Below are 11,814 nucleotides of genomic sequence, written 5' to 3'. Positions count from 1 at the left end.
TTTCTGTCTTTCTTTCTTTCTTTCTTTCTTTCTTTCCTTTCTCTCTCTCTCTCTCCCTTTTTTTTTTATTTTTTTTGAGACAGGGCGTTGCTCTGTCACCAAGGCTGGAATGCAGTGGCACAATCATAGCTCCCTGCTGCCTTGACCTCCTGGGCTCATGCAAGCCTCCACCTCAGCCTCCCAAGTAACTGGTATAAAGATCCCATCTCTAAAATAAAATAAAAATAAAAATAAAGATGTGTTCCACCATACCTTGCTGATTATTTTTATTTTTGCAGAGACAGGGTCTTGCTATGTTGCCCAGGCTGGTCTCAAATTCCTGGCCTCAAGCAGTCCTCCCACCTGGGCCTCACAAAGTGTTAGGATTACAGGCATGAGCCACTGTGCCCAGCCCATTGTTAATATTTCCCAGTGTCTGTAAGTGTGTTTAGAGGCTGAGCTCTATTCTGGGAGCCAGAAAAGGCTATGCACCTCTAGTTCAGAAGGCTTGTAGCCCGCTATGACCCCGGGCTCAATTCTAAGACCCAGAATCCTCCTTCTATATATTTAGTGAGGACATGAAACAAGGATCAAAGTCCAAAAATGAGTATTTTTTATTTTTTTTTGAGATGGACTCTCACTCTGTCACCCAGGCTGGAATGCAATGGCACGATCTTGACTCACTGCAACCTCTGCCTCCTGGGTTCAAATGATTCTCTCACCTCAGTCTCCTGTGTAGCTGGGATTACAGATATCTACCATCATGCCCTGTTACTTTTTGTATTTTTAGTAGAGATGGGGTTTTGCCATGTTGGCCAGGCTGGTCTCAAACTTCTGACCTCAGGTGATCTGCCACCTCGGCCTCCCAAAGTGCTGGGATTACAGGTGTCAGCCACTGCGCCTGGCCACAAAAATGAGTATTAAAAATAAACTATATCAGTTGGATGCCATGGCTCATGCCTGTAATCCCAGCACTTTGGGAGGCCGAAGCAGGCAGATCACCTGAGGTCAGGAGTTCAAGACCAGCCTTGCCAACATGGCAAAACCCCGTCTCTTTTAAAAATACAAAATTAGCCAGGCATGGGTGGTAGGCACCTGTAATCCCAGCTATTCAGGAGGCTGAGGCAGGACAGTTGCTGGAATCCAGGAGGCAGCGGCTGAACTGGGCCAAGATCGCGCCACTGCACTCCAGTCTGGGTAACAATGTAACACTCCATCTCAAAATAAATAAATAATAAATAAATAAAATAAACTATGTCTAAAAGAATTGAAATCATAAAAAGAATTAAAAATGAAAGAGTGGGGAAAAAAAAGTTACCCTGTCTTCTTGGGCATGCGTTGCTTATCCCACCCCACCGGTGTACAACTGGTATCAGTAAAGAAATACTGCCTAACATATTTTGAGTAGTTCATGCTGTCTTTTTTTTTTTTTTTTTTTTTTTGAGATGGAGTTTCGCTCTTGTTACCCAGGCTGGAGTGCAATGGCGCAATCTCGGCTCACCGCAACCTCCGCCTCCCGGGTTCAGGCAATTCTCCTGCCTCAGCCTCCTGAGTCGCTGGGATTACAGGCACACGCCACCATGCCCAGCTAATTTTTTGTATTTTTAGTATAGATGGGGTTTCACCATGTTGACCAGGATGGTCTCGATCTCTTGACCTCGTGATCCACCCGCCTCGGCCTCCCAAAGTGCTGGGATTACAGGCTTGAGCCACCGCGCCCGGCCCAGTTCATGCTGTCTTTATCTGACCCTTGCTTTTTTTCTGAATGCAAACAGATACCCAACTGGTCTGACTTTAGGCAACTTTGAGCTTTTGTTCTTTTTTTTTTTTTTTTTTTCTTGAGAGGGTGTCTCCCCCTCTCACCCAGGCTGGAGTGCAATGGCACGGTCTCAGCTCACTGCAATCTCCGTCTCCTGGGTTCAAGCGATTATCCTGCCTCAGCCTTCTGAGTAGCTGGGACTACAGGCGTGTGCTACCATGCCTGGCTAATTTTGTATTTTTAGTAGAGACGGGGTTTCTCCATGTTGCTCAGGCTGGTCTCAAACTCCCAACCTCAGGTGATCTGTGATCCACCCACCTTGGCCTCCCAAAGTGCTGGGATTACAGGCATGAGCCACAGCACCAGGCTGAGTTTTTATTCTTTCCTGAGCCCAGTGTTAACCCAGGCACCCGTTACTTGTCCACTCAGTGCCCTGCGTGAGGGGTGGTGTTACCTTTCTGGGCTTAGACGTACCTCACACACCTTCCCTGCTGACATTGCTTCTCCTCTCTTCTCTCTCCCTCTCCTGGTTTTTCTTTCTTCCTGTTTGCTCACACAAAACACTAGTTTGCTAACATCCCATTTCAGAACACTTTTGGTCTTTAGAAAAATCCAGGTTTGGTTCTCTTGAACCTGAACATGAAAACGCACACACCCATGTTTCCGTCTGTATGCAAAATTACATCCTGACGTGTCACCCCTGACATTAGAGCTTGCCTGGCTCACATGCCGGCACAATTTTCAATTGTCTAATTTTTCTTCACGATCAATAGAAGCCTGAGAAAAAGATACCCTAACATCTGCTGAGTTATTAGGCAACTCATTATTATACGAATTCACTACCGGGGTTTTCTGCAGAGCATCTCCGCCAATCTTCCCCAGGAAGAGTTCACAGGGGGCTCTATATTCATCTGTTCATGGGGGAATTGATAGAGGCAAATCTCATGAATGTCAAAGGAAAATGCATTCAAGATGTCTCCTTTGCTACATTTCTAAGGGCGACAAAGCTCATGCTTAAAAGGCAATAAGGTGATGTAAGAGAGTAACACCACAGCAGGCAATTGTAAATGGAGAAAGGGACAGAGATGGACAGAGAGACAGTGTCTGGGAAGAATGGAGAGGGGAAAGAGAGAGAGAGAAAAAGAGGAAGAGGGAAAGAAAGAAGTTAGGGAGACGGGGGAGAGGGAGAAAGAGAAGGGGAGAAGCAAGGGGAAAAGAGAAAGAGAAGGAGGGGAAACGAAGAAAGTAGAGAGAGAAGGAAAGAGAAAGGAGAGAGGGAGAGGGAGAGAGAGGAAGAGAGAGGGAGAGAAGAACAGAGAAAGGGAGGGGAGACAGAAAGAGGAGAGGAAGGGAGAAAGTGAAGGTGGGAGAGAGAAAGGAGGGAGAGAGAGAAAGAGGGGGCAGACAGAGGGATGGGGAGAGAGAGAGAGAGAGAAGGCAGAGAACAGGAGAGAGAGGGGAGGGGAGAGAGAAAGGGAAGGAAGTATAAAGAGAAAGAGAGGGGAAAGAGAAGAGAGGGAGGGAGAGAGGGAGAGAATAAAAGAAAGAGAGGGAGAGAGAAGGCGGAGGGAGGAGAGGGAGTGGGGGTGGCAGAGGGAGAAAGAGATAGAGAGGAACAGAGAGAAAGAGGTAGAGAAGATAAGAGCAGAAGAAAGAGAAAAAGAGGGGGAAAAAGAGGGGGAGGGAGAAGGGAGGGGGAGGGGGGAGGAGAGATAGAGGGAAAGAAAGAGAGGGAGGGAGAGAGAGAGGGAGAGAGAGGGAGAGGGTAAGAGAGAAAGAGAGGGAGAGAAGAAGAGAAAAAGAGGAAAAAGAAAAAAGAGAGGTGAAAAGAAGGGAGAGAGAAAAGGGGAACAGGAGAGGGGGGAGGGAGAGGGAGAGAGAAAGAAGGAGAGAGAGGGAGGGAGAGAGTGAAAGGGAGGGGAAAAAGGAAGGAAGGCAGGGAGAGAGGGAGAGAACAAGAGACAGGAGAGAAGGAGGGAGGGGAAGAGGAGGAAAGCCCAACAGGGAGCAAGCCATCTTTGAAATCTACGCACTGTAGAATCCCCCTGTAGGCTCACACAGGGAAGGTGCCGGGAAGAGCAACGAAAGCATCTGAGATGCAGGGTCTGTTGCTGTCACCAAGCTGACCATCACGGGGTGGGGAGGGAGAGGCGGGGAAACACACATGTGCCCGTGAGTCCATCACGGAGCCACTCACAGGAGGGGAGCCCCTGCGGCTGGTGAGCAGACTCCTCAGCCCACCTCATAAGTATTAGCAGTTGTATACACATAATCGAGAAACACGGGTTGTGAATTACATGACAAAGCTGGAATGTAATACCAATACAATCTTATAACTGCTCATACATTTTCATCATAGGTGCGTGCCCTGGGTAACAAAGTTCTTGTCACGTCACACAGTGGGCCCAGAACAAGCACACGTTTTGATCGGAAATGAGTCAAGAGACACCTCTGCTCAACACACGATCTGGAACAACAAAGATTTTCTGATTTGTGACCATTGAATCGATATAATTTTTTTTAAGAGACAGGGTCTCGCTCTATTGCCCTGGCTGGGGTGCAGTGGTGCAATCATAGCTCACTGCAGCCTCGAATTCCTGGGCTCAAGGGATTCTCCTGCCTCAGCCTCTTGAGTAGCTGAGACTACAGGTACCCGCCACCACTGCACTCAGCTAATTTTTATTTTTACTTTTTATAGAGATGGGGTCTTGCTATATTGTCCAGGCTGGCCTTGAACTTCTGCCCTCAAGTAATCCTCCTGCCTTGGCCTCCCAAATTGCTGAGTGTTGGAAATAGATGCTCGGTGCTACAAAGAAAAATTAGCACTGAAACAAATGATCTTTTAGCAACGCAATTTTTACTTCCTGGACTGCAGGAAGGGTACCCTCGCTAGCCATCGTGCTACAAGAGTACAATGAACAAAGGAAAACACACAAATTTATCACTTGTCCTTACTGCTGTGTCTGATCTCCGTTGGCTGGGGCCAGACCTCACAATCTAAACTAAAACCCGATTGGCTAACAACTTAAAACTTTTCTGAACAGCTAAAAGCAATGGAGAGCTGGGACATGCCTGTGAGCACATCCAGCACAGATACCTTGGTTGAAGTACAAGGACATAGAACGTACTACGTGCCTGTAAGCATGGCATGTCTCACAGCTACACAGGATAGGGCTTAACAAAGTTATTAGCACACACTTATTCTCTAACGAGAAAGGAAACTTTAAAAGGCACTTTTCTACTTTCCACACTGAGATTACAGGTGTGAATCACTGTGTCCAGCCATGAACAGATGTAAGTTTTAAAAGAAAAACCTCTCTGCTTTCCCCTGTGTAAACTGCCTTTTCCTTATCCTTATCTTCCCAAAGCCAAAAACAACAACCAAAAAACAAACAAACAAAAAAAACCTAAATCACCAACTGAATCAATCGTTAAGGAAATTTAACTTCAGTGAATTATTCCTAACTCTGTCATTCTTCCATTAAGTGACAATTCATCTATCAATGTCCTCACTTCTTTCAATTACCTTGCATATGATTCTACCCAAACTCAGAAACCACCCACAGAATTAAGTCTACATAGAATTTTTTTAAAGGACTTGGAATGATACGATGCCAATAAATCATTTTGGAAATCGAAAAGACAAACTGAACCATCAATCAGGAATCAAGAAATGCATTAATAAGGAGCTTGTCATCTGTAGGAAAAGAGTAAAGACACTGGAATTGGACATACTAAATGCAACTTTCACCAGTAGGTTCAAAACCGTTCTTTTTTTTCAGAGACAGGGTCTTGCTGTGTCACCTAGACTGGAGTGCAGTGGTGCAATCATGGCTCACTGCAGTCTTGAACTCCTGGGCTCAAGTGATCCTCCCACCTTGGCCTCCTGAGTAGCTGGGACTACAGGTGCATGCCACCACAGCTGACTATTTTTTTATTTTTTGTAGAGATAGGGTGTCACTATGTTGCCCAGGCTGGTCTGGAACTCCTAGCCTCAATTGATCTTCCCGCCTTGGCCTTCCAGAATGGTGGGATTATAGGCATGAGCATCCATCATGGTCCTCTTTTTATTTTTTATATATTTTTTGAGATGGAGTCTCGCTCTGTTGCCCAGGCTGGAGTGCAGTGGCATGATCTCAGTTCACTGCAACCTCTGCCTCCGGGTTCAAGCGATTCTCCTGCCTCAGCCTCCGGAGTTGCTGGGATTACAAGCATGCACCACCACGACAGGCTAATTTTTGTATTTTTAGTAGAGATGGGGTTTCACCATGTTGACCAGACTGGTCTCGAACTCCTGACCTCAGGTGATCTGCCCGCCTCCACCTCCCAAAGTGCTGAGATTACAGGTGTGAGATACTGCTCCTGGCGCTCTTTTCATTTTTTGATTCAGCAGGACAGTTGCTCTTCAGTTTTAGTTCATTCTGTTTTTGTGCATGGTGAATCTGCATACTCTGGTTGACAGGGTACTGTCCCATGTCCCGTGAAATACGGGGTAACAAATGGTGTTGGCGGTTTTAGGACGCTGCAGTCCCCAAAGCAGCTAGGGAATCAGAAATTATATTAAGTGCAGTTTTTAGTTCCCTGGATATGAAATACCCACAACTATATATTTGAGGACTGACTTACCTTAAGTCCTAGTGTCTAAAAGGAGAGGAAAAGAAAAACAAAAATCGTAAGGCAAAATCTAATTGAGTGCTAATTTTGAGGCGTCATCTAATTATTTCAGTTTGTTAAGTGTCTCTAAAAGGCTCGATACATAGATTTTTCTCCCCATTTTAGTCTTTCTGCTCTTTCTCCTTGCTCTAAACAGGAAGATCCAATTCTGATGATTGTGAATGAGAAGACACTGTCCCTGGTGGGATCAAAACCTGTAATTCTGTTTCATCCCATTCATAAGCCTTCCTAGGTAAGCTATTGGTTGGATTCTAGTTCTGAATTATTCAGAGGAGATGGTATTGAAATATGGTGTGAAATAAGAGAGAGCCTGTAATACATATTTAGTATTCTTTTAATCTGCTGTCCTCTGTCAAACCTCCCTAATCCTCCCCACTTCCCCAGGCCCAGTAATCTCTCCTCCAGTGGTGCACATACAACCCACTCTAAATAATCCCCTCACTTCTTCTGCAGCAGAAGGCAGTCTTCTTTAACAGATTTCACTCCCACCATATAATAAAATCCTTCTTTAAAAAAGCTATTTTTAAAACGAACAGTTGCTTTCGAGGAAAATTATAAATAGTACCTCATTAATTGGGACCCAGCCTCAATAACGGAGTGTATGTGAGAAGACTGTAAAAATGTCACCTCGGATCCCCTAAGAGCACAGATAATTTCAGTGATATCACAACTGTTCTTCCACCCTAAGGGTCTGGGTGGCCCACTTCTAAAACAGGTGTATTTAAACGAGTTTGGGTTAAGTGGGACCAACTTAAAATGAATTAGCAAATGAAATCCAGGAACACGTTTAGGTGTGTAGTAAGTGAGACTGTGTAGAGATGGAAAGTGTATTTTGGTTCAACAAAAATAGATGCAGTGTTGGCGTCTGTACCTTCCAACAGTGGGTAAGGAACAAATCCATGTCATATAAAGAAGGATTGAAGGCATCAGGAAATGGTTCACCTAGAGAAAGGGGCAGGGATTAAAAGCTACTCTTTGGGATACAGAAGAAGAGAAAAGGTGGAACGGAGGAGGAAGAAGACAGAATTAAGAGAGAAGAAAGAGGGAAACAAGGTCATCATCTTCACTACTTGGAGGAAATAATATATTAAAAAAGGAAGCAGACCCATCTTTGAGGCCCCAGAGAGCATCATTAGAATGTATAAGCACAGTTTTGGCCGGGCACAGTGGCTCTTGCCTGTAATCCCAGCACTTTTGGAGGCCAAGGCAGGTGGATCACCTGAGGTCAGAGTTCGAGACCAGCCTGGGTGACATGGTGAAACCCTGTCTCTACTAAAAATATTTTAGAAATTAGCCGGGTATGATGGAGGGCACCTGTAATCCCAGCTACTCTCAAGGTTGAAGTGGGAGAATCACTCGAACCCAGGAGGCAGAGGTTGCAGTGAGCTGAGATTGTGCCACTGCACTCCAGCTTGGGTGATAGAGCGAGACCCCATCTCAAATAAAAATAAAAATGTACAACCACAGTTTCAATAAGTAGATATTTCAGCTCTGCAAAAGAAAGTGCTTTCTGGTCACCAGAGCTAAGATGAGATATATTCTTTGGTAATGGGCACCCTATCAGCAATCAGCAGAAGCATCCAAGCAGAGGCTGGGATTTCCCTAGAAACTCTGAGATTCTATGATTCCGGGATCACATCAAGAGAACACGTCTGTAGTGAAATCAGTAACACAAGGAAGATAGAGTTGATTCCTGTTATTTGCAGTAATTACATCCCGTACAACCACTGCAAAGCCTGAATTATCAAATACTGAACCATTGCTTCCAGGAGAAGTACAGAGTTAGGTTCCCTCAAGCTTCTGCTTGTAATATTTTCATCAACTGATCAATACAGAAATTTGCTTTTCGTGTGTTTATGTTAAAGACAGTCATTTTATTTTGTTTTATTTTTTGAGATAGGGTCTCGCTCTATTATGTGGGGTGATGTGCAGTGGTGCAATCATAGCTCACTGAAGACTCAAACTCCTAGGAGAAAAGAATAATAATAGTAATAATAATAAAAAGACAAGCTCCTGGGCTTAAGCGATCCTCCCACCTCAGCCTCAAGAGTAGCTGAGACTACAGCTGTGCACTATTACATCTGGCTATGTCTTTTTTACAGATAGGGTCTCTCTGTGTTGCCCGGGATGACCTCAAACTCCTGGGCTCAGGCAGTCCTCCCACCTTGGCCTCCCGAAGAGCTGGGATTGCAGGCATAAGCCACCATTCCTAGCATAAGAAGATTCTTTCTGCACTCAGCAACACCAACATTTTCCCCTTGGTGAACCAAAGTAGGTCATGAAAACTGGCCCACCTGTGTGGCATCGGCACCCACACTGGCCACATCACATTCACACGCATCTCCAAAGCAAGAACACGATGATCACCACTGGAGTCTCACTTATTAAAAGGCCAAATGTAGATTTCACATTGCCGAAGACAGGCAGAAAAGGAGAGATATGAACATGAAAAACATTTTGATTTGTTTCCCAAATTCAAACAACGTGGACAGAAGATGAGATCCTCCTTGAGAACAATGAACTTATTTATATTGAGTATTCTGCAAGGATGAGTGATTGCTTCATTATAAAAACAAGCAGTGGCAGGGTGTGGTGGCTCACACCTGGAATCCCAGCACTGTGGGAGGCTGAGGCGGGTGGATCACAATGTCATTAGGTCCATTGGTAGGCAGGACCTAAAAGGGTATCTCAAAGGAAAGGCTTAACGCTGCACAATGCTTACGTTGTTATCTACAAAGCAGTTAAGGGGAACTATAATCTTGTGACAGGGTCTATGTGATTCTAGGACAAGAGGCACCAAACAGAGCCAGCAGGTCGGAGAGCAAGCAAGGTGACCTAGTGATGAACGCTGAATGTGCTGCAAGCTTGGTTTATCTTCATTTCTCCCCTTCTCTTCTTCCCTGATTAATTTCAGAAAGTTCATAGGGACAGTGTCACTCTCACCTCTCCTGAGCCTCTCCTTCTCCTTCAGGTATCAACCATGCTATCAACACCTAGGGCTCTTTTACCCCGACGCCACTGGCTTAAAGAATAACAAAGATGTATTATCTCACAAAACAGGAAGTCTCAAGACAAGAGGGTTCTTCAGTGGGTGAATTTAGCTGCTCAAAAATGTCGTCAAAGATGGTATTTCCATCTGTCTGCTCCTTTATTCTCTGTCTGTCTTATCAGTTCTGGCAACGTTCATGGATAGCTGCCACAGGTCTAGACCAAACTGTGGTCACAGCAGTTTCCAGAGGAAGAAAGGATCTATTTCACCCTGTGCGCCTCTCTTTAGGAGTGAGGAAACATTTCTCAGAATCCTTCATTGGACTTTCTCTCAATTCTCAGTGACCAATATTGTGTAAAAAACCCATGCCTAAATCAATCACTAGCAAGAGAGGGATTACTGTGATAGGATTAGCAAAGCAGGGGTTACAGAAACAGGATTGAGTCCATTAGAAAAGAGGATGGTTTGGGGCTGACAACTAACACTATTTTCTGCAATCTCTCCCCACCGTTGTTGCTTTAGGTGACCATGTGCGACCATCTCTATTATTTTCTCTATCACAAACCTGAACCCTCTATATTGTAATTGACCATTTGCCTATATATTAACCCTATAATCTTTGAGATTTCTAAAGCCAGACATGATGGCTTATTCACCATTATATCCTAGAACCTAGCAGATGCTTAGACCTTCAGAATGAATGAATGGATGAATATGAGAATAATGCATGGCTGACAGCATAGGTAGCAATAACCCTCTAATGTAGGCATTCTTTTTCCCATTCTGTCAGAGACATTTGAACCACAGTGACTCCATCTTGAATAAAAGGCTGGATAAAATGAGGCTGAGACCTACTGGGCTGCATTCCCAGGAGGTCAGGTATTCTTAGTCACAGGATGAGCTAGGAGGTCAGCACAAGATACAGGTCACAAAGACCCTGCTGATAAAACAGGTTACAATTAAGAAGCTGCCCCAAACCCACCAAATCCAAGATGGCAACGAAAGTGGCCTCTGGTCCTCATTACTGCTCATTCTACACTGATTATAATGTATTAGCATGCTAGAAGACACTTCCACCAGCACCATGACAGTTTACAAATGCCGTGGTAAGAATCCAAAGTTACCCTGTATAGTTAAAAAGGAGGAGGAATCCTCGGTTTTGGAGAATTCCTGCCCCTTTCCTGGAAAACTCGTGAATAATCCACCCGTTGTTTAGCATATGATCAAGAAATAACCATAAAAATAGCCATCCAGAAGCCTTATGAGTAGCCATTCTTTTATTTTTTTTATACTTTCTTAATAAACCTGTTACTTTATCCTATAGCTTGCCTCAAATTCTTTCTTGCATGAGATCCAAGAATCCTCTCTTGGGGCGTGGATAAAAATCATTTCCAGCCACAGTTCCACCCCAAGACAAACTCCCCTCCAGAAAGAACAAAAGACTTCTTCATCCTCATATGCAAAGGAGCAGAGCCAGGACTTAACTTCAGAGTTTCTGACTCCACCTTGAATGTTGGATCCAACAGAAATGCGGGAAAGAAGGCCAGGATATTAAATAGCCTGCCAGCAGCATGGAGTAGCAATGCTTTTTAAAAATAATTTTGTTAACACACACCACGACTGTTTAAAATGTTGGGTAAAGACACACAGAGATAATCCGAAGACTGTTTTTTCCAACTAACGCAAATCTGACTCTGCCTTTAGCTTTTTTCGTCTTAGAAACATTTATATAACAAATGGATCCCAATCTTTTCAGGATTCAGTTTGCAATCCTCGACAAATTAAGGACCCTAAAGAATCAATTATTTTTACTTATCTCTCAGGCTGAAGGGGAGGGAGCCTTATATTTCTGGAACTTTGGCTTTGAAACCTCTTGAAAGCATTACCGAAAAGCCAAGGGAATTAGACAATAAGGATTCTTTCAAAACAGTAGGATTTAAAGGATCTTATTACCTACTTCATAATCTTACCTTAAGGCTATAGAAAGTATTAATTGGAGCAAGGACGTCCAAACGGGAACAGCCACTGTAAATCATCTATATTGTGGAAGTCTGTCTTTTATCTCTTTAATTTGTTACATTGCCTCACCCTTGGCATCTCTTTCAGATAAACCTATCCAACTCCTGACTCCCTGGAGTTATGGGTATTTTTTTTTTCTTCTGGGCACAGAGAAGGAAAAAAATTAAAAGGACCCAGGCCAAGTGAATCAATGGCACTTCAAATCCCATTTCCTGACTTAATCAGCAGTTGATCCCTTTCAAGGAAAGTGGGATGGAGAACAGAGCTGGCAGGCTCCAGGCAACTGGAAAAACTCACCCCAAGCATCTCTAGAGAAAGCTTGCACAGGCCCTGCATCCCAAGCACCCAATTCTTACAAGCAATAATATCCCTTTTCTGTACAGATAGTGTGAAA

The sequence above is a fragment of the Sapajus apella genome, unplaced genomic scaffold (assembly GCF_009761245.1).
Source record: "Sapajus apella isolate SASKATOON/1434 unplaced genomic scaffold, GSC_monkey_1.0 scaffold88, whole genome shotgun sequence".
NCBI classification, from domain to species: domain Eukaryota; kingdom Metazoa; phylum Chordata; class Mammalia; order Primates; family Cebidae; genus Sapajus; species Sapajus apella.
The sequence above is the reverse complement of the archived record's forward strand: the minus strand, read 5'-3'. Positions refer to the sequence as shown.